Raw genomic sequence first — 24,474 nt, 5'->3', positions numbered from 1 at the left:
TCAAAGTTGTTTCCTGTGCCACACACTATTATTGTTAGGGTTGGTCCTGTGTAAATCTTACCCCCACTGAATTAGTATTAACCCTAAACAAGCAACTTTCTTCCATAAGGAAACAAAAAAGAGGTTCAGAAATGTCCAAACTAAGGTTTTATAAAACTGTGTTATCAAATCTTATTTATCAAAAAACTTCAAACATAGCAGTATGAGTTCCCATATACCCTTTACTCAGCTTCCCCAAATGTTAACATTTTATATTACTAGAGTATAATTATTGAAAGCAGAAAGTTTACATTGTCACAATGCTACTAACGATTTATAGACTCGTATTCAAATATTGCCTATTGTCTTGTGGTCCAGATTCAAATCTAGGATCCCTTATTGCATTTGCTTGTCTTATCTCCCCATTCTTCTCTAATCTAGGATAGTTCCTCAGTCTTTTTTTGTCTGTTATGACCTTGAACTAATGGAAAATCCTAGCCAGTCATTTTGTAGAATTTTTCTCAAATAGGATTTGTTTGATATTTTCTCATGGTTAGACTGAGGATATGTATTTCTTGACAAGAACACTTCAGGAGAGATATGCCATTTTCAGTACATATTAGAGGTGCAAACAAATCTGTGTGTCTCACTACTGGGGATGCTAACGTTGATGACTTAGTTATAATGATAGCTGCAAAATCACTATTTTTCCCTTTGTAATTATTTGAGATTGTTCAAATATTCTGCTTCTTGTTTAATTTTCCCATACTAATTTTAGCATCCATCAATAATTTTTGACTCCATCCTTTACTGTGGTGTTTGATGATTGTTCATTTTCTATTCCCATCATTCCCTCTACATTTATTAACTATAATTTGAGTATAAGAAAGAGCTGTTCTTCTTCTTCATTTATGTATTTATCTGGTTATTTGTTTATATATATACATACATCAGTGTGAACTTGTGGATATTTATTTTATTCTACGGGTTAAAATTTATTACTATCATTAATAGTTTTGTTTCTCAAAGTGTTCCATATTTGGTCACTGGTACTCCTTCCAGCTGTCTCCTATATTTTTCCTACATGGCCATACAATTTTTGGAGTAATATCTTACTTTCTGACACCACAAAATGCTCCAGACCCATCTTGTACTTTCCTCTGTCTCAGCCTTGAATCAGTCATTTCTCCATGGAGTTCTTGTTTCTTGCATTAATAATGGTATTCAGAAACCAGAATCTTGGTATGAGGTGGATTTATCGCTATCCAAGCTACCTCATTGTGTTTTCAGCAGAGAGAGCTAAAAATATATATACGAATACATAAAAATATACAAGTATCTCTATTTTCATATTATCTATCTGGGTGTGTGTGTATACACACACATTATCTATCATCTGTCTATCTACATATATATATAACTTCAAATTGATATATGAATTCAAATTGATACCTTGATTCCAATCCAACACCACAGGGTTTATTCTAGCCTCCCTTACCCTTTCCTTATTTGTAGCTCTTTTCTTTAACAATTAGAAACCTGATTCTCATTATTTGCAGTCTATTTATTCATTTGCTCAATTCTGGAATACACATAAAATATTTAAAAATCATTAACCTGTACACGTGTGAAAAATAAATTTACTAACAAGTTCAGTATTTGTGTACATTTCTTTTTGTCTTTAGCTTTTCAGTATATATTGTGCATGGTTAATTACAGTATATTAAAATACTATTTTCCAAAGTTACTTAGGTTAGCTCTTTCCCACCTCCTTCAGTGTGTTTTTTTTTCTTCTGCAGTGTGAGAAAATCCAGTACTTTGTGTTCAACTCAGACTACCAAACCAGAAGTTCTAGCAGAAAAGGTGATAATCCATATGTGCACTAAGATCCCCAGGTGATTCTTTTCATTGGAGAAATATGAGGAACACTGCTTGACGTCTCTACAGCTAAGATGTCTAAAATGAAACTTCAATTATTCCTTCTTCCAAACTGTCCCATCCTGCAAATCTTTTCTTGCTCAGTGAATGGTACCATGATTCACACAAAAAGTAACTCAATGCAAAAACCTGGGAATGGTCCTCAATTCCTTCCTTTTCTTCACTTTCTGCATCGACTGCATCATTAGGTCCTCTGGAATCTCATCTCTCTCTCTCTCATCACATTTATAATGTTTCTCTTCATCTTCATTGCCACCATCTTAGCCACTACCATTTCTCCTTTGCTCTACTTGAACAGCCTAGTATCTACACAACTATCTTTTCATTTAATTGCTTTCTCTTGCATCTAAGATAAAGTCAAAATCCTTAGCCTTATAGATTCTGGCCTTGCCTTTTCTTGTAAGTTGTATTTTCATACTTATAAGTACAGGCACACTCACACACACACGTATAGTTGGTATTGTTAGTTTAGGTTTTGTTTGCCCTCCCATCCTAGCATGAGAAAATTAAGAAACAAAGTCAAACCAAAAAAAAAAAAACTTTAAAAATAAATTTGAATAATATCCTTTCCCTCCAGAACAATTCTCTAAAGCAGTATTACCATTAATGGCAGTACAGACCAGAATTTTTTCCCTTAGACATAAAGGCATGGTGAAGAAGTCTCATTAAAAACTGGAATCTAAGCTTTCAATGTCAAATTCTGTCTCTAATCTTCTGCAGTAAGCCATAATGATTAAAGTATAGGAATCTGAATCAGAGATCTGGTTTAGTATAATCTTTTTTGTAATAAGCTTTGTACCTTAGACAAGTCATTTATCTCTCCATCCCTTAATTTCTTCATTTATAAACGGAGATGTTAAGAGTATTGATATTCAAGGCTAATGAAAAAAGAATGCATCTAAGTACTGTATCAAACACTTTAAAAAGTAACCAGTTCAGGTTCTCTGCCCATTTTTAAATTGGAATATCTGGGGGGTTTTGATATTAAATTGTATGATTTCTTTAGATAATTTGGATATTAACTCCTTATCAGATATATCATTTGAAAAAATCTTCCATTCAGTAAGTTACCTTTTCATTTTGTGATGGTTTTCTCCTCTCTGCAAAAGCTTTTCAGTTTGATATAATGACACTTGTTTAATTTTACTTCTGTTGGCCATGCCTGAGGAGATAGACCCCAAAAAAATATTGCTAAGATCGATGTCAATGTATTTTTCCTAGGGGTTTTATGGTTTCAGGTCTTAAATGTGAGTCTTTAATCCATTTTAAATTTATTTTTATGTATGGTATAAGGAAATAATTCAGTTTCACTCTTTTACAAGTAGTTGTCCAATTTTCCTAACACCATTTATTGTCTTTATTTCATTGTATGTTCTTGCCTCCTTTGTTGTAGATTAATTGATCACATAACTGTGGGTTCATTTCTGGGCTCCCTATTCTATTCCACTGACCTATGTGTCTGTTGTTATGCTAATACCATAACGTTTTGATTACTATAGCTTTGTAGTATAGTCTGAGATCAGTGCATATCATACCACCAGCTTTGTTTTCCTTTCTCAATATAGCTTTGGTTATTGGAGGTTGTTTGTTTGTTTGTTTGGATGATTCTATACAAATTTTAGGATTATTTGTTCTAATTCTGTGAAAAATGCCATTGGTATTTTGATAGGGGTTACATTGCTTTGGGAATACATACAAATGACCAAAAGACACATGAAAAGATGCTCAATATCACTAATCATCTGGGAAATGCAAATCAAAACCACAGTGAGATATCACCTTACACCTGTCAGAATGGCCTTGATCAAAAAGGGAACCCTTGTGCACTGTTAGTGGGAATGTAAATTGGTGCAGCCACTATGGAAAACAGTACAGAGGTTCCCCCAAATGTTAAAAATAGAATTACCATATGATCCAACAATTCAACTTCTGAGTATCTATCCAAAGAAAAGAAAAACACTAATAAGAAAGGATGTATGCACCCCTCTGTTCATTTGAGCGTTACTTATAATAGCCAAGATATGGAAGAAACTAGTGTCCATAAATAGATGAATGGATAAAGAAGATGTGGTGTATATATACACATATATATAATGAAATATTACTTAGTCCTAAAAAAGAATGAAATATCTTCACTTGCAACAACATGGATTGACCTAGAGTACTAGGTGTGCTAAGTGAAATAAGTCAGACAGATAAGAACAAATACTGTATGATTTCACTTATATGTGAAACCTAAAAAATAAAACAAAGGAAACAAAAGAGAAACAAACTTGTAGATACAGAGAACAAACTGGTGATTACTAGAGGGGAAGGGGGATAGGGGACTGAGAGAAATAGGTGAAGGGGATTAAGGGGTACAAATTTCCAGTTATAAAATAAATGTCTTGGGGATGCAATCTACCGCATAAGGAATATAGTCAATAATACTGAAATAATTTTGTATGGTGATATATGGTTACTAGACTTATCATGGTGACCAATTCAAATGTATTTAGATGTTGGATCACTATGTTGAACACTTGAAACTAACATAATATTGTATGTTAACTATACTTCAATAAAAAAAGTGACCAGTTAACATTAATTGGTATTATAATTACATTTTCTCTGCATAAAGGCACATTTTATTGATTTTTTCATTATAAAGTATAAAAGTACCTTTTACTTTCAAGATGAGTTCTAAGATTACTTGCTATCGTTAATGTGGTAATTTAAAATACGTCTAGATATAATTTAATTTTAATTGCCTAACACAAACATGTCTGATATTCACCATTATGAATTCAAATCTATGAGTAAAGATGTCAAATGAGTCACCAAAACATTTTTGTGTATTGCCTCTCATTGAACCCTAAATGCTAACAAGACTTTTTGTTGGAATGAGGGATCAAAGTTTTATACTCTTTAAGAACTAATGCCATAGCTGTTTTATTTTTATAAATAAAGCTCTTTCCGTTTACTTTTTAGTGTACAATTTTTGAATGGCCTGGAAAGAGAAAAATTATTCTTTGGGCTGACAAAAATGATAAAGAGGCTCATTGCTGATGAAGGGAAGAAGACAGAAGAATAGAGAAAGAAGGATTTGTTCCTCTTCCAAAAGGGGGGCAAGATACTAGAGCTTTCTGCAGGGAAACTGAAGCACACCTTTCTTTCTGAGATTTGAAAGGAAGAGATCCCCTACATTTAAATATCTAGAGTATATCTTCCATTTAAAAATGAACCTAGCTAATCATCCAGTGAGGAAGAAGAGTAAAATAGCCTTTGGCCAAGTCCTTTCTGTGGTGTTAAATACAACTAATTATAATGAATATCACATATCTAATGAGTTCAAGAATTCCCCTTGGAAGAATTGGTCTGTCCTTTACAAAAAAGAGAGTTCAAGTGAGTTATTTGCATTTGGTAGGGAAGCTCTACTGTCTAAATCATACTCATTTAAAGGTGAAGTTCAGGGCTTCCCTGGTGGTGCAGTGGCTGAGAGTCTGCCTGCCGATGCAGAGGACACAGGTTCGTGCCCCAGTTTGGGAAGATCCCACATGCCGCGGAGCGGCTGGGCCCGTGAGCCATGGCCGCTGAGCCTGCGTGTCCGGAGCCTGTGCCCCTCAACAGGAGAGGCCACAACAGTGAGAGGCCCGCGTACCAAAAAAAAAAAAAAGGTCCAGTTCAAAGTCTGCCATAAGTTGTTATTATATATGTAATTTTTGAATGTAATATACAGTTGCATATGTATATAACATCAACAAGAAAGTGACCCACTTTAGAGTCAAGAAAATATATAGGTGAAGTGTAAAAGGGTTGGAATAGATATACCATAACAGTAACAACAAAACAAACCAAGACAACAACAAAACTGGAGTGGCTAAGAAAATATCAGAAAAAAATATATTTTAAGACGAAAATTTTTACTAGAGACAAAGATATTTTAAACTCATAAAATGATTATACCATCTAGAATGTATAATAATTATAAACTTATATGCACCTAACAACAGAACTTCAAAATACAATGAAGCAAAATCGACACAATGGAAAAGAGAAACAGACAGTTCTACAATAATAGTTGGATACTTTAATACCTTTCTTTCAATAGCAGAACAGACAGAAAATCAACAAGAAAATAAAAAACTTGCACAACATTATCAATCAACTAGACCTAACAGCCATCTATAAAACATTCCACCCAACAGCATCAGAATATACATTCTTTTCAAATGCACATGGATATACTATATGCTAGGCCATAAAACAAATTTCAGTACATTTTAAAGGATATAAACAATACAAAGAGTGCTTTCAGATGACAACAGAATGCAATAAGGAATTGTTAACAGAAAGAAATGTGTTGAAAATCACAAATGGAAATTAAACAATATATTCCTAAATAATTCATGGGTCAAGTAAGAACTCATAAGGGGAATTAGAAATAATTTGAGATGAATTAAAATGAAAGTATAACATATTAATACTTGATTGGTCACACATAGTCTTTTGAAAAGCAGAGGGGTTAGACAAAGAGATCTAAATTAATTAAAAAATCATTTATTATTCTGGGAATAAAAAGAACTGGGCTTAGTCTCAGTTTTGCTTTTCTTTATCTTTGTGTCTGTTGATCATCTTGGAATAGTCATTACATAGTCAGAATACAGTTGCCATCTCCGGAATCAAATACTGTTATCTCTAGGGCTACCATAACAAGATACCACAAACTTGTTAGCTTAAAAGAACAGAAATGTATTTTATCACAGCTCTAGAAGCCAGAAGATCAAACTCAGAGTGTTGAGAGGGCCATGTTCTTTCTGCCTCAAGGGGAGGATCCTTCTTTGTCTTAACCAGATTCTGGTGGTGGCCATCAATCACTGGTGTTGGCGTTTTTTGACTTGCAGCTGCATCACTCTGGTCTCTTCCACTGTTGTCACATGGAATTGTCTCTGTGTGTTCCTGTCTCTGGAAACAATTTAAATAGAAATTTCTATTTTTAAAAAACAAACTGTTGATTACTATGCTCTATTTAGATAGTTCCTCTAACCCACACCCACCTCCATTTCCCCATATGTATTTGAGAAGGAAAGAGGAACTCCTGTGAGCTATCCTATTGGAAAAAATCAATGATACATTGTTTTACTAGAGATGCCTCTTACCTAAAATATTTGAATTAAATATAAAATCTGGGGAAATTATCACCCAGTTTCCCTCTTCTAGAGGCATGATCTAAATGATAGGCAGCAGAATATTTTATACCCATGAGGTTTGCTGACATTATTGATTTGATCCAGAATCTGTATTTTCTCTCTAAAGAAAACAGTATTCTCTCTTTCCTTTCTTTAATTTATAATGTTGATGTCTTAAGATTATTGTCAGAGAGGATGCTTGTAGTTCAAATGATTTGGCTGTATTTCACCAGTATTATTACAAGATAGTCAAACAATGGCTGGGCTCCAGTATAGACCTCAGTCCCTTTGTTCCACTGGGATACGGATGTGAAAGCCAGTGTTTCCTTATATTCCAAAGACCAAATAAATAAAACAAATAAATAAACACACAAAAAAACCAAGTAAATGAAACTATCTTAAAACCAACTCTCTTTCCTTCCTCATCCATGTTAATTCTCTTCTACCTAAAATTACTTCCTGGAAGTGATTTTTATGTTTCTTAGAGCCTCTTTATGTATATATCCACACTAATGCATATAAAACTGTTCCTTTTAGATCTTTTACTTTTTCCATTTGAAGAATTATTTTCACATGTCATATAGAGTTTATCCATTGTCCTAGATATGCATTTTTCCTGTGTATTTGAGCATCATAGGAAGATAAATTCTACTCTTGAAAATGTTAACTGGTGACTGAGACACAGAAAGCTATTCTTCTTACCATTTTTCAATAGTGAGTAGTAGATTCTGTAGGGGTGGAATTTTAAGATGTAAGTATACTGTTTTTCTACACTCCAATTACGTTCCCCTTATCATAGAAATTGACCAGTGAAGTGTCAGAATCCATGTACATACAATCCATTAAGTTATTAGATATAACGTTGGTCAGAAAAGCATACTGTGAAATGTTGCTTTTATTTAAACTCCCACTATTTTCACTCCATGGTTTCAAGATTTGACTTCTTTATTGCCCTCTGGTGGTGGGCTCTGTGAACTGCATATTTACGGGTCTGGAGCACATATCTTCCCGGAGGTATTCAACTCCTCAGGTACAAGCTAAAGAGTAGATGATAAGAAGCATTCAGATTTATTAAAACTAACTAAGAATATCAGTAGCCTGACTGTTGTTTCTAAAAATATAAAATATTTATCCTTCTGTTGTCAAACAACCATATTTCATGAAAAGAAGTATAAATCCTTTTTTGCTTGCAATAAAAGAACAATAATTGAAGGTATTCTTCATTTGGACCAAATACCTTCTCTGAAAACATAAGTTCAAATAGGAGTTGAACTTTGCAAAATATTCTTTAGTAAATAAAACTCCACATATAATTTCAAATTATCATTTAATTTTACCTTAAATTTAAATATCTATATTGACTTAAATGGTGTACTCTGTAATTTTGGATGATTCCCTCCTTTATATCTTCTTCCTCTCTTCAACAAATAAAATACATATGAATGCCTAACATGAGGTAGGGTATTCTCTGTGAAATAATGATGTTGGTATACTTGATTTTGACTTAGCAGAGGGATTGAGCCTCTGTGTTGGTGAATTCTCCCCAGATGGTGCGTGGGGAGAGGGTCAGGCATGTCTCTGTGCTCCTGAAGTTTTCTCTGTGAAACTGTCAACCTCCAATATCAGAAATAACTTCCTTCGTCAGAAGGGATTTTCAGACATTAAAAGTTTTCTATTAAAGTGCAAGTATTTTTAAAATCTATAAAATATAGGGCATTATAAATTTTCTTTAGTTACTACAAGCTGAATTTTAACTGAGAAGACTGGGGACTCCATGTATGTGTACATGCATGCATGCGTGCATGTTTATGTGCTACACACGTGTGTGTGTGTGTGTGTGTGTGTGTGTGTAGGTCTACTGAGGATACAGAACATATTCTGGACATGAACGAGCAGTGGTGTATCAGAAGGGAAAAGAATATAAAGGACCAGCTTCACCTGCTTAATTTGTCCCCTGACCTGGTGTCATCTTATTTTCCACCATCCTTTGCTGATCTGTATACTAAATACCCAGGGTTCCTGGGTACCCCCAGGTACCTCTGTAAGTTTTACAAGCCTATCAATATCCCATGTAAAGTGGATGGAACCTGGACTTTTTGCCCATCTAGTTTTCCGTTCCCTCAGAGTTTTCGTCTGAGTTATGTCATGGGGTAGGTACTGTTGTGAAAATTTGTGCTCACTTGTTAAATAGAAACTACTTATTTAACTGTTTAAACAAATAAACAGTATCTTAAGTCAGTTGCACGGCACCTCCAGTCTCCGCAAAGCAGAGTTACTTTGGGACAGGAAGTTCTTTTAGTTTCCCCTTAAATCAAAATACAAAGTTATTGAGCAATTCTAGGACCAACCCTATAGTTGCAAACTTGGGAAGAGATCACAGGATTCTGTAATCGTCTGCTTATCCCCTTACTGGGACAGCAAATAGCTCAATAGTTCTTATACTGAAGTTAAAAGGAAGAAGAATACCGGAACAAAGTCTGCATTTAAAGTCTGTGTCTTATTTTTATTTTCTCTTGGCACATAGTAGCTAACCGCTAAATGTTCTCTTGATAAATATTAAAAACACACAAGATACTTCATATACTAGGGGTCATAAAATTTCAACTTTTCTTTTGGTGTAGGGGTTGATGATGAAAAGTTTGGAAACTTCTGATCCATGTTAATGTTCCTGCTTTGAGAACTGCAGGGCGCAGCTTTTAGATGGAAAAAGTTGCCAAGAGGACCAGAAGTAGAATAAAGACATTTATGTAATTCTTCCTTATAATTTCATTTATTGGTTTTCAGCATCTAACTTTGAAAAGTTGCCTGAGGCTGCCTAGGGTCTGCAATAAGGATCACAGCTGTGCTGTCCTACCCCCTCCCCACACGTGGGAACAGAGCCTCCCCAGCAGTGCTAATAGAGCCCCATGGCTTTCTGCCCACCTCGGTACTGCTCAAGGCAGTGGCTTTTTTCTACCAGCCTCACCCTTCTCCATTTGAATCTTTTTCTTCTTTCCAGTTTTATTGAGATGTAATTGACATATAACACTGTATAAGTTTAAGGTGTACAGCATCGTAATTTGATACATGTATATATTGCAAAATGATTACCACAATAAGGTTAGTTAACACATCCATGACCTTACACAATTAATTACGTTTTGTGTGTGTGTGTGTGTGTGTGTGTGTGTGATGAGAACATGTAAGGTCTACTATCTCAGAAACTTTTGAGTATGCAATAGAGTGTTGTTAACTATAGTCACCATGCTGTACATCAGACTCCCAGGATTTATTCATCTTATAACTGGAAGGTTATACCCTTTGACCAACAACTCCCCATTTCCTCCACTCCCCAGCCCTTGACGGCCACCATTCTACTCGGTTTCTGTGAGAGCAGCTTTTTTAGATTACACCACGTAAAAGTGAGATTATGCAGCGTTTGTCTTTCTCTGACGTATTTCACTTAGCATAATGCCCTCAAGGTTCATCCAAGTTGTTGCAAATGGCAAGATTCCCTTATTTTTTAAGGCTGAATAACATTCAATTCTACATATGTGCCATATTTTCTTTATTCATTTGTCTGTCAATGGACACTATAGAAACAGAAACCCACTCAGTTCCTACAAGTGTCCAAGGTAACAATAGACAAAATATGGGTGTTGGTGGGTGTAGATCCAGGCAGTAGGTTAGACTACATCCCACAGACAGGAAGGCCACTATTTTAGGAGGAGCTGCTTTGAATATGAATCAAATAATAATTGATTTATATGTCACCAGTTCAGAACTAACTCATCTGTTTTAGACACCTCACCATAGATATGAAATGAGAATGAGTGGAAAAGGAGGCTTCTGAAGGCAAACAGTCATAAAACCCATTATTCTTCTGTAGCAAGGAGACTATACAGTCTTACCTTTAGAACCTCAAATCAAACAAAGACATGTAGCAGCCTCAGTAGGATATAATCACAACAGAAAAAATACAAGCAGAAGGCAGAGGAAAAAGAAGTGCCATTTGGTATGGGAATAAATAGCTCTGTATGTCTCAAAAGCCTCCTATAAACATGTCTGGGTGTCAATATAGTGTAATAATTAATATCCATAAACCCTGAGTCTTAAGAAAAAAGAACTGTATCTTTTGCTTTCTTTTAGAAAGGGACAGAAAGGTAACTATATTTGCTTTAAGAAATACAGAGACTTAGTGCACTTAAATATTTGATCAAATAATTTTAAAAATGTTTCTTACAGTATACATCATTTTCTGATGAAACAGGGGTAAAATAAGGTTCTAGGGTGTGAGGCAGGCATGAGGCATTATACACATTTTCTTTTCTGTCCTTTTGTAGCTGAATATCCTTTTCCAGGCCTAAAGAAGTAGTAAAATTATGCATCTAAGATTGCATAAAAGGTTTCATAGACATATTTTACATATATGCCATTAGATTTCCACAGAGTTATTTCAGGCTGCTGACAGGCTGCTTGCTTGAGCTGAGACCCCTCTAAACAAAGCCCAGGAAGAAACTAACAACTGTGAAAGCCAACTTATTTATTCTGTGAGTAACTTGGCTGCAGAGCAGACTAATTACCCCTTTAACCACACTGTTTGAACTCATTGTACTTATCTGGGAATCACTATTCTGAAAGTAGAGAAGGGGACTAGGGGAGTTAAAAGAGGCAAAAGATGTAAATATGGTCTCTTTGCAGAATGTCAAAGGTCAGGCAACAGGCTTATTTCTGATGGTTTTAAAAAGAGAAGATGAGTTGTGGTTTAAAGGTCCACTTTGGAATTCAAGTTCTACCTCAGGTGTAGCCTGAATGCTAGTCTCCACCTTGAGTGAATCACTGAAGGATCATTTCTCAGCACATAGTCAGTGTTTTTAAAATTTTCATATTATTTTATCCCAGTGAATAATATTGATGAGGGATTTTGACACTATTAAATTCTGCCAAAGGACTTAATTTTGTAATGATACCAAACCTTGGAAAATAAAGGAAGTAGAGATTGGTGAATCCTTGACAAATGATTAGAGTTATAACTGATTGTTTCATAAGGAAAGATAGGGAATGGATCATTTAGGAACCTGAATGAATACTTGGAATCTCATCTATTTCTGTTAAAAATACAGGTTAGTTGAGCTCAAAAATTGTAGGTATAAAAATTGTGTTTTTTGGTAATAAAATTTGTTTTAACCCTTCTCTCAATTATGCATTTAAATGTTGACCAATTCACAAGTAACTGTTTACAGTCAATGGATTGGCAAGTGGCTTTGGGATCATTCATTTTATAGTCTGGGATTTCCAGTGTTATCTTTATTTTCTCATTTATACTCTATTTCATACATTTTATTAGCAGTAGTAGTAGAAATAGTAGTAGTAGTATCATTATTATTTAGTTAGAGTAGAATTGTTTCTATAACTTCTTACGGTCAGACATATACTAAGCAACACACATTTTGAAAGCACTGGTGTTGGAGTAAATTCGATGTTGATGAGACTGGTCACTGCCCTTAAAGGAGCTTGTCTTCTAGTTGGAAAGATGTGACATATACAATAATCTGAGGCATTAAGTAAATACATGGGTCTGAGGGCAGAAGATCCTGAAGGAAGCAAGCTGCAAAGAACTCATTTTGAATCCTGGCATTAATATTGGCAGATCTCCTCACACCTTTTTAGGACAGTTATAGACAAAGCAAGTAGGACTGGAGAATACACTACAATGGCCAAAATAAGATTTAATGTCATTTCAGCCTAGGGGATTCTTTCTAGGCTTTGAGTATATGATAATTTAAATGCCCCCTAAATAGTAAATTTACTTTAATGCTGACAATGTAGAAAAGATATTTTGCTGCAAAAGTATACACAGTAGTAACAAGTGGATTTTGGAAGAAACTAATATTTTGTCTTATACTGATACTACACTATTGCCCTAGACCTAGCAGCAGCCTTTACTCTTTGTTGTTTTCTTCTAAGACTAAAGAGCCTCTTTATTTTTTTCCACCAACAGATCTCAGAGCAATCTGAGTGCACTGGCCAGTTGGGACACAATTATCATTAGAATTCTTGGCTAGAGAAGAAAGCTCCTAATTTAAGAATGGCTTTTTGCCTTCTGAGAGCTCAGAAGAGCAAATTGCAAGCCATCTACATTTATAAAACATGTTTTAGTATGGAACATTTCAAACATCTACAGGAGTAAAAAGAAAGAAGTAGAAACTTTCCTCAATTGTTCTCATCACATGTCCATTTCAGGCCAATAGATTTTCTCTGTCCCCTCTCTTACTACTACCACCATCATCCCCAGCAAGTTTAAAGCAAATCCCAGGTTTCTTTTTCTCAGTGAAAACGTCAGTATACATATTTCTAAAATGCAAGAACTGCCCTTTTTAAGCTCAACTATGTCATTATCACACATCCGCAAATAATAATAATTCCTTAATATCAACAAATAGCCAGTCAGTTCATGTTTCCTTGATTGTCCTATAAATGTATTTTTATTTTAATAACCATTATTTATTTGATTGCTGATCCAAACACAATTTCTTTTTTTTTTTTTTTTTTTTTTTTCTTTTTGCGGTATGTGGGCCTCTCACTGCTGTGGCCTCTCCCGTTGCGGAGCACAGGCTCCGGACGCGCAGGCCCAGCGGCCATGGCTCACGGGCCCAGCCGCTCCGCGGCATGTGGGATCCTCCCAGACCGGGGCACGAACCCGCGTCCCCTGCATCGGCAGGCGGACTCTCAACCACTGCGCCACCAGGGAGGCCCCACAATTTCTTTTAAAGTATAGGTTTAGAAGAACTCAATTTGCTCATTTTTCTTGCAAGTATTTGTCATTGAATTCAAAGCATTCATCCAGTAGGGTTCCCAACTGTCTGGATTATGCGGATTGCATCCCCTTTATGCTTATATATTTATCATGCTCCTTTGGCCCATGTATTTACTGTCAGTTGGTAGATAGATCTAGAGCACTGACATAATTCAGGTGTGATTTTTTGTCAAGTTTACTTCATAGATAATATTGATGAATTCCAAAAGGAACTATAAAGTGTCTGTCTTACTGTGACGTTGCGGCCATTAATGATCAATGTCTAGATCCATTAATTTATTAAGGGTACCAAATGGTGATATTCTACTAATTAGATTATTATTCATTTACTAGCTAGAAGATGATTTCATCAACTACTTGGTTGCCCTGAGTTACAGTTTAATTAGGAAAGGAAGAATAAATGTTTCTTTTATTTTATTTACCAGTTTTACAAAAAAAGAAAAAACAGGAGAGAGAAAGGTTGACTCCAAAGTAGCTTCCGAAGATGACTAATGAGGTATTTTCTTTCTTTGTTGTTGTTTTCAGTGAGGTTGTTATAAATATCGATGCGGAGATTGTCCCCTCTTAGGTTCACGGATCCTGTTCAGGTTGGCTCCTGAGTCCTTTCCACACAACCACAGTAGTCTTTGAAGTCTTCCCAGCTCTCTTGTATGACAAGGTGTAACAGGAACATCTTGTTCGTTTCTTATGCTGGATTTGAAATCAGCTATTTCTCCAAGGAGGCATTATCCACTGTGTTTATTCAAACTTGTGTTCCTTCTAGTTTAACCTTCTCTCGGGACATGATTTTTTTTAAACAAATTACTTACTGAATTTTTTCACCTTTTCAAATCTTGCTATTCTCCAATCACTTCATTTCTGAATTTTTCTAATTTCTTTTATGTTTTTCTTAAAACCAGTTTCTATTCCTTTTAAACTTTCTTTTACTTTTTCCGCAATATCAGGCAATAAATTTCATTTGTTCTGTGGACGTGTCTTTCTGTCATGTTTTCAGGATTTGCTGGAACTTTCTTTTCACCCTTCTTTTTTCTTTTTTTTTTTTCTCACTGATTTTCTACAGGATGTGAGTGGAATACTCTTCTGTCACTCATTTTTAAATGAAATAAGTTTCCACTTTAGGAGGGAATCATAGATCAGAATATAATTTCTAGCTTCAGAACTCCAGGGCTCACTATCTTCTATTATTTTCACAACATACTTTTAAAAAATGACCTTAAAATTTCTAAAATCTTCCTCCTTGGCCCTCCTCTGCCCAGGGCTCCTCTTTCTTGTCCTTGTTGAGTATGGGGATTTGTTCTGGAATGGTGCTTTGGTTTGATAGGTGTCAAGGTTTCACAGACCCCAGAACACTTGGCATCCTCAGAACATTTCAAAGTTCTTGCACTCAGCTGCAAAGTGGAGCCTGCAACGTTCACTCCCAGTTTCTGCCGCTGTTCTCAGTGAGTTTTTCAATCTCAGTGAGTTCGTGAACCATAGTAACCTTTGGCTCTCCTGAAAGAGAGAGAGAGTCCTTCCCTCGTCTTCCTCCCACACACCTTGGGATACACATATGTAGGTCTTTTTCCTGTTGTTGATTTGTTCCTACCTGGCTGTATGTTGCAGTTAATGTGGACACCTTGTTGTAGATGTTTTCTGTGGGTTTTTGATCTTGCTATCCTAGATGCTTTTCTTTCTTCTTTGTGGGGGTGGGGGCTTGTGTATTTAGGGGAGGGGTGGCATATTCAGGGATAAAAATCTTCTCTGTAGCCACCATCATTTCCCCAGAATCCTCTGCCATTAATATTTACAACAAAATCATAGGAATCATTATCCGGATCCTTAGGATAATCATTACATTGTATCTGTCTTTTTTCCAGGCTTCAAGCTGCCTGTGGCTCCCCACGTTAGTATACTGACATGACTGGGCAATGCCTAATTTGACAGGTTCTTTCTGTACTACCTTCCTCCTAATCATGACAGTCTTGTATGCTATACGTAGTCTTCTTTACTGATAGGGAATTTAGAAAATACAGGAAGCCATGGGTTTAATAGCTGAAAGTGGAATTAATATATTATTTTTCTCAGGTAAAATATCATAAGACTCCTTAGGCCAAAGTTGTAAAATGAAATCGCAAATTTCCTGGAATCACTTTGCAAACGTGAATGCCCACATAAAGTACACTAGGACTTGAATCCAAGGAATAACACATTTTTAGAGCCTCCAGATTTATAAACTTAGTACAATTCTGCATTACTTCTTAAGGCAACTGAAGAAAATAATTTTGTGATCAAATAAATATTGATTTTATTAACATAGTTATTTTAAAAGTTTATAAAGCTTTTAAAAAATGTTAAGGCTCTATCCGCCTCATCAGTTGTTATTTCTTTTCTAGAATCTTGGATAAAGGAACAGTCGTTTGAGGGGAAACATGGTATAAAATGGGAAGATAATCTAACAGTGAAGATAGTTATATCTCTTCCTGTGTGATGAACTACTCCTATGCTTGGTGGTTTAAAACAGCAGGCACTTTATCTCCTCACAATTTGTGAATCAGCAGAATGGGCTGGGATCCCCTGGGTGGATCTATCTTGCTTTCACCTGAGGTGACTACTGAGGCTGCCATCCTCTGGTTGCTGGACTGGGGCTGGTTGCTTTCACATGTCTGGCCATTGGTGCTGGCTGTGGCCTGGACCTATTCTCCACTAGGTTAGCCAGGCTTCCTAACATGTCAGGTTTCCATGAGGACAAGCCCTAAAGCACGAGTACTCTCCAAGCTTCAGCTCTTGATATGCCATTGGGCCAAAGCAAGTCATGTGACCAAACCCAGGTCAAGGTGGAACAAAACTACACAGGGTGAGAAAACGGGGGGGGGAGGGGCATTTGCACTGGGGGTCAGTAGTCTAACAAACTGTTGCAATAACTATATAAAGAAAAGCACCCCGGAGGACAACTGGTAAAAAATAAATGCGTGCGGGGTGGGGTGGGGGTTTGGCATGGGGGGGCAAAGGCAGTAAACAGGGGCTACCAAAATCTGAAGATTCTGGAATTTTTGGAAAATCCACTGGGATTAAAGGAGTTACACAACCATGTTCTGACACCAGAAGAAAGGTCCCAGTTGAACATCAGGGAAGTCTAGCGCTCTTCCTCCATCGCACCAATTTCCACATTTCTTTGACTCAGCATATTTGTAGAATGAATCATGACTTTCTATAAATTTTTAGTTCAGTTTTTCAAAGAAATAGTGACCTCGCTTCTATCTGCTGTGCCACAAAAATGCCGTAGAAAAAAATTCCTTCTGTTAAATTGCTCACTAGGTGAAATTGTATGTGTAACCTAGTAACAAAGAGGTATTAAGAATCGCCACAGCCGAGCCGGCCCTCCGCACCACGCACCCTATAGCAGCCAGTGGGTGAGCCGGGAGTCGAGGAGGTCACCATGGGAAGGAGGGGCGCGGGCAACGTGTCAGCCTCCTTCCGTCTCCGTGGAGCCACCTCCGGCCTCTGGTACAGGGAGTCGTCTGCAGCAGCCGTCGGTGGCCAGCCTTGCAGCGCTGTGTTCTAGGTCAGTAGCTTCCAAGACTCCAGTTGGATTCACTGGAGTAGGCAACGTGGGGAATCCAATGGCAAAAGAGCTCTTGAAACATGGCTAGCCACTCACTATTGCTGATGTGTTCCCTGATGCATGCAAAGAGCTTCTAGATGCAAGTGAACCCGGTAGTGTCTTCTGCAGCGGATGTAGCCGAAAAAGGTGACAGAATTATTACAGTGCATCAATGTGCTAGAAGCTTATACTCTAGCAAATGGAATTCAAAAAAAAGTGAAGAAAGACTATTAATAGATTCCAGTACTGTTGATCCTATGGTTTTGAGAGAATTGGCCAAAGAAGTTGAGAAAATGGGAGCAGTTTTCTCGGATGCCCCTGTTTCTGGTGGTGTGGGAACGGCTCGGTCTGGCAACCATACATTTAGGATGGGAGGGGTTGAGCTGCTGTGGTGCATGGGCTCCCATGTGGTGCATCGTGGAGCTGTTGGGACTGGCCAGGCTTCGCAGATCTGCAAACACTTGCTGTTGGGTGTTCGTAGGATTGGAGCTGCTGAAGCTATGAATCTGGGACTCAGGTTAGGGCTTGACCCAAAACTCTTGGCTAAAATCCTAAATACGAGCTTAGGACGATGTTGGTCAAGTGACACTTACAATCCTGTACCTGGGGTGATGGATGGAGTTCACCTGGCTGATTACTATCAGGGCGGATTTGGAGCAACACTCATGGCTAAGGATCTGGGATTAGCATGAGGCTCTGCTACCAGCACGAAGAGCCCAATCCTTCTGGGCAGTCAAGCCCATCAGATCTGCAGGGATGTTGTGCGTGAAGGGCTACTCAAAAAAAGACTTCTCATTCGCGGTCCAGTTTTTGCAAGAGGAGGAGACATTCTGAGTTTGCCCTCTGGCTGTGAACACTGAAACATTGAAACCAAACTGTGTCTTGGAGCCCCTTATGGCTCACTCCACAGGAAAATGGGCTTAATCAAAGGTCAACTGTCTGCTTTTGAGTGTCCAGGTCAGGGGTCCCCAACCCCTTGGCCTCGGATGGGTACCAGTCCGCAGCCTCTTAGGAACTGGGCTGCACAGCAGGAGGTGAGTCGCAAGCAAGCCAGCTATAAGCTTCATCTGCCGCTCCCTATGGCTCACATTACCGCCTGAACCCCACACACCCCGCCCCCCTCCCTGGAAAAATTTGCTTCCAGGAAACCGGTCCCTGGTTCCAAAAAGGTTAGGCACCTCCGGTCTAGGTCACAATAGATCCTGGGATTTTTCACCCATTTTAAACTGCTTATTCTTTTTATCTATTTAACAAACATATCATCTGTAATTTTTTTTTTTCCTGCAAGCCACTGATGGTAACTGCTAACTAGCTAGCTGATTGGCCTTTTTCAAAAGTTTGATTCCTGAGCATCTTAAGCTAAAATGCTGCCTACTTCACTCAGGATATTATTTACTCCACTTTACAAATAAAACTAAAATTGTTTTCAACAGGATAAAATCTATCCTCGAGGAAAGAAAAGAAATTGGTGTGAGAAAAGGTATTAGAGAAAGGGGAAGTATAGTGAATTACTACCTGTGTGCCTCAGAAAATGTGTCCTGTTATCCCAGTGGTGATATTCTTGCATTGAGATTACTGGTTTATTTTCTAGGAGTTGTTAAAGCAAGAGAACTCCTTGCTGCATGTTATGTAATTTGGACTCTGTTACAATTATCTTGGTGTGCCCATCTTGTAACAACTTCCCATACTCAGCAAACTGTTTTTTTCATATTTTTGCTTCCTTGTACATTTTTACTGCATATTTTTTACTTCAAAAGAATGACATCTTTAGAACTGTTTCAGAGCCAGCGATGATATGTGCTTTAGATAATTATTACACTATGCTAAATATAACCATATTATTTTGAATTCAAATAAATTTCTATGCTGATAAAAAAAGAGAGGCACATTTCATCAATGTTTAAATAGTATCCTTCCTCCTCTAAAACTTAAAATAGGATTCAGTCTGATTCCTAAAGGGTTATTTTCTTCAACAACAAGAGCTGACTTAGGCCATTTCTTGGCAGTGGAATCTGAGCATAGAGGTCTCTGTCTGACTGCCCTTTGATTCTCACTCACAGTATCCTGGGTGAATGTAATGGATGGGCGTGCCCTTATGACTTAGCCCACTGCTACTGCTCCTGATGAGGGTTAATGGTGTGGGCCACTTTAAATCTTGCCCAGCAAAGTGCTGACATCTGGGGTTTCCTATCAAGTTTACCAGATATTCCACAGTAATTTCATAATTTACACAACATAAAAACACTGATCTTGAGCTTAGGAAAGCATTTCATTTAAACAGATACAGAACACTATACAAAATGGTTTAAAATTTGTGAGCAATTACATTCAATAAACTCTAATATAAATTAATCTAATACAAGTAAACTAATAGTTGCAAAGCTACTGGTCGCTTCAGAAGCGGTGGCTACGGATAACTTCAAAGTTGTTTCCTCAATGCATTAAGAGGCGAAACTATTTGCTGTCAACTTCTTCTTGGGGAAGCTTTTTCCCTTAGTTTGATGCTGATTCGCGTTATGAATGTATAGGAACCATTACTGGTTCTTCCTTTCCATATTCAGTGCACCGTTATACTTCTATCCTCTTAAGATCTGGATATCTGTTACTGCTACTGTTGGCTGGAGCCTGGCAGGAGGAAAGCTATCAAGAAAAAAGGTCAACAAGTGTTAAAGAGTTTTAGCGTACTACTGAGACTTTTAATCTACCATAATCATAAGAAATAATAATTAAAATTACAGCCTGGTCAGTGAGACCTTGAGTAAATTTTGGAAGCATCCATGTTTCATACAGTTTCAGGGGATGGATATTTCCTGTTATTAACTCTATAGCCTCTTCAACTGGAACAGAGAGACCTTTCTCTGTTGAAGCAGTTTTGTCTTTTTCCTGGGCATTTTTAGTTTTCTCTTATGAGAGACTTGTAAAGCTTACATACACAAACTTACACATACACGTATAAAGCAAAGAAGGGATAGAGTAGTCTTGAGAGGACACTGTTTTGTAGCAGGCACACAAGACAGAGATAATACTCCCTGATTGCATTTGCCTGCCTAGCCCCATCTCCTTTGTGGAAAGCATCAGCATTCTGACTGGTCTCTGCACCCCACTAGCTGGACGGAACACTGCATTGGCATTCTTAGGGAGCACTGATGGTCGCTCCAGAAACTGTGGTTAGAGCTTGTGCAGCCAAAGTGCACAGGAAAGAAACAAATATACTTCATGTAACATGCTTACTCTGTTTTGCTTAATTAGCACTTATTCCCTGTAAAAGGCTGATTTCTGCTTTGACAGGGAGTAATCGAACTCTGTATTCACCCAAACCATAAAATTAAAGTTAACATACCTCAACTTTTCATCCTACTGGAAGAAATGTATGAAATCTAAAGTTATTTTTTAATTGCTGCTGTTTAGAATGCCTGAGGCCCATTTGATGAACTTGTTAAAGAGCAGTGTTAATGAGGGTATTTTTCGTTTCTTTCTTTTCCGACCACAGCATGAATTCTCAGCCCAAAGTGTGCCCTGTTACCCACAATAGAGATGGGGGAAAAGTGAGAGTCTGTCACCACAAAGCATGAGACAACTACAAATACTTCTCTCCCAGAGTTAACATTGATGACAGTCTTTGTGGAAAAGGACTTCCTCTTTTTGCAGGAATACAGTAGAAATGCAAGTCGTATTCTCCATAATTTCACTACTGGAAAAATAATTTCATAGTCCATATATATATATATATATTTTTTTTTTTTGCGGTATGCGTGCCTGTCACTGCTGTAGCACTTCCCGTTGCAGAGCACAGGCTCCGCACGTGCAGGCTCAGCGGCCCTGGCTCACGGGCCCAGCCGCTCCGTGGCATGTGGGATCTTCCTGGACCGGGGCACGAACCCGTGTCCCCTGCATCGGCAGGCGGACTCTCAACCACTGCGCCACCAGGGAAGCCCCATAGTCCATATGTTTTATTGGTCTTCTTAAAAACATATACAGTGTTTACAATAAGGAGTAAAAGAGAAGATTTTCAATGCGATATTTCAAGGAGCATTTTGTAAAGGCGGGATCCAGTCCCAACTTTGGAAAATTAACACACACCTATGAGATCAAAGAGTCACCTGCAAAAAATTTTATTATGTTTTTCTTTCATACTAGTTTCCTAAAGGTGCATTGTTACTTCTTGGTAATGTAATAGAAATGACTATATGGTGGCCATTTGAGGAAGAAGTAGCTCTTACATAAGTGTCTAGTGACCTTATCTCTTTTGATACAATACCTCTTGGTTTCAGAGGCTTGCACAGATTTCCTCAAAATGAATAAACTTAGTAAGATTTTTCTAACTATCAATTAATCTAAAAGTAGATTTAGAAATCTACTTCTGAAGCAGTTTTGTTAAGTAATTATTGGTCAGTTCTCCTTCTGATTGGTACTTTTCTCTGCAAAACAAATCCCTGTACTTAGAACAATTAATATCACCATCCCTGGCTCCTTGATTATTACACAGTAATGTTTCTTGAGAAGAAAGCTTACCCTTTTGGGGGGGGAAACTTCAGTCCATGAAGTAAAACTTCATTAAAAGTAGATCTGCTTCTAATGCCAGTGTGATGCAGATCAGTATCCCCTTTCTTTTGACTTTCCAGGCTGTGTGAAGAGAATGGTATGGTTTGGTTTAGGAAGGGTTGTAGCTTAAGAGGATTGCATTATGTTTCTGTGTCACTTTGGGGGGTTTTATTTCAATATTATATCCTGTTCTGTAAAAACACCATAGTCATTGTCTTACTTATTATTAAATAATTAAACGCTGCCCTTTGTTTACTTTCCCCTTCTGATCAGAAGACTCCTCTCCACTCTAGGCCTTGATCTGAGTTCCAATTCATCAGCTTGTAGTAGCTACACTTCTGGTTTCTGAAGTCAGACAGATATGGGTCCCATTTCTGTCTTCATCAGTTATAATTTATTCTCTGATATATGCATACCAGAGCTGGCAGTGACAAACATTTTGCTTCTCCTTATTTCTGTGCATTTTAATAGAGGATCACAATATTTTAAGTAGAGCTGGGATGGGGTGGAAAGAAAGAGCAGGAAAACATGCTTTTAGGAAGGTCTGAAATACAAATCACATGGAGTTAACTGCTTGAGAGAAAACCACCCCTACCTGAGTATTGTCAATAAAGTAGCACAGGGAGGCAAACGAATCAATTGTTCACTAAAAATATTTTTCTTTAGAAGAATAAAATTCACAAGAAAGCCTCATTGCAAATAAAATATATTTGTTTTCCTAAAGGAAGATATTTGAAAAGTCGTAGTAAATACCTGTTTTGACCTTCTGTGTCCCTAGTGTTGATCTCCACTAAGTTTTATGAACACTACATAGAGGAGGAGCCTGAGTCTCAAAGACCATAAGTAAGAGATGGATTCCAGAGCCTTTGCAAGGTCCATTATGCCCCATGACTTCCCATTGCTTGTGCTGTTCATCCAGATAGGTGCTTAGCATACCAGCATGAATACATCTCTTTCGAGAGGTTTTTAACAGACATTAGATACTAAACAAGTACAACACCTAACAAATAGAACAGAATGCTTTATTTAAAGCAGAAACAGAATAAATGCTCACCTAGTATCATTTAAATCCCCTTTAAATTATTTTTTGAATCAACATGTTTATATTTGAGGGTATTTTCTTATTTTTTCCTAGTTCCCTTTACTTGCACCTCCTTTCTTTTTCTCTTTTCCCAACTGAAATGTTTATGGTTTCAAAAGTAATTACTTCTTGAAGAAAGTTTTCGTGTATACTAAGTGCTACCTAATGGAAGCCATAAGCATAGAGTCTGCTAGCATTTAGAGTGGTATAATACACAGCCAGGTTGAATCAAGTGGGAGAGAAGGTTAATCGTTCTTTTAAACTGGCAGTGTTGCCGGAGGTGGATTAATATGCTTTTTGAATCTCTTACGTGCTGCAAGTCTCCTCGATCACAATCACTATGTTAATGGTTGAGGTTTTGAATTAGAGGTGTCTCCTGGGCTCAGCTGGGCCAAGTCCCTTCATCTCTCTGGCCATATTAGGTGATAGTTTTCTCATTTCAATACACGACCTATGTTAGAGGGAGTGTTGACTATACCAGACTTTTAACGTGGGCACCCAGAAAGTGGAAGAATCTCTCTATTGGTGATTAATCATAACTCTTTTCACTGTGAATACAGTCCTTCCCTTAGGTAAGGCAGGAACACCATGAAAAATAGAAAGTTCTCGGGTGTCTGTGGAAGCTGGAGTGCTCTCGACCTGTCAGCTCACTGGCAGAGCAGGCTTCGTCCGGACACTAGAGAACAAAATGTGAAATTGGCACCAGCCAGCCTCTCCATTGCACAGGATATCCCTATTTAAATTTGACAACCAGGATATTTTACAATTTGAAATGCTTGTCATCTGGTTTTCTTTAGTTTTTTCTTTGGGTTGAAAAGACTGAGAAGCTTGTTAAAAAATCTGGAATTCTGATGGTGAGGCTTAACCAGATCTATTGAGTCATCAATCAGCAAACATTGACCAACGCTTACCATTCCCCCAGTTACTATACTAAGGACCCAGACATGTCTCAGATAGTGGCCTTGCTCATTCACTGTATTTACAGTACTTTTTTCTAAATGTAACCAGAGCTCAGGTAAAGACAAGACATTGACTTGAGTCTGAAGTAAACAAAGCTGACTGGTCTGATCCCTTCAGTTTCCAGAATTATTTTGTTTCAGGTAGTAATTTTCCCAGACGAATAGAACAAAGTTCTATCGTCTATTTATTTAATATTTTATCACAATAGTCCTTGCCCCTTTGACCTCTAGTGAGGAAACTTGCATAAGAAACTGAAACTTAGGTTCTATGGGTAAGTGCAGATAATGATATGAATGAAATTGAAAATGAAAGCCAAAGGTAGAAAAGGCAGTCCTGAATAGATTAAGTAAGACAGAGGTATTTGAAAAATCAAGTAGAAAAGATACCATAAGGAATGGAGAGCTTCTGGAAGTTTTCTAATAGGTGAGGG

The 24,474-nt window shown here is 37.4% G+C and overlaps 1 long non-coding RNA gene and 1 pseudogene across 11 annotated transcripts in view; both read left to right on the top strand.

The window, feature by feature from the left end:
* Nucleotides 1-24,474, top strand: part of LOC308611536 — a 185,325-nt gene that overhangs the window by 13,257 nt on the left and 147,594 nt on the right. The gene's annotated exons all lie outside the window — the stretch shown is intronic.
* On the top strand, nt 17,035-18,295 carry LOC308611538 (3-hydroxyisobutyrate dehydrogenase, mitochondrial-like; annotated as a pseudogene). The gene has a single exon. The product of its transcript is annotated as a 3-hydroxyisobutyrate dehydrogenase, mitochondrial-like (transcript).

Source organism: Mesoplodon bidens (assembly GCF_964165515.1).
Source record: "Mesoplodon bidens genome assembly, contig: HAP1_SCAFFOLD_231, whole genome shotgun sequence".
NCBI lineage: Eukaryota > Metazoa > Chordata > Mammalia > Artiodactyla > Ziphiidae > Mesoplodon > Mesoplodon bidens.
The sequence above is the reverse complement of the archived record's forward strand: the minus strand, read 5'-3'. Positions and strand labels throughout refer to the sequence as shown.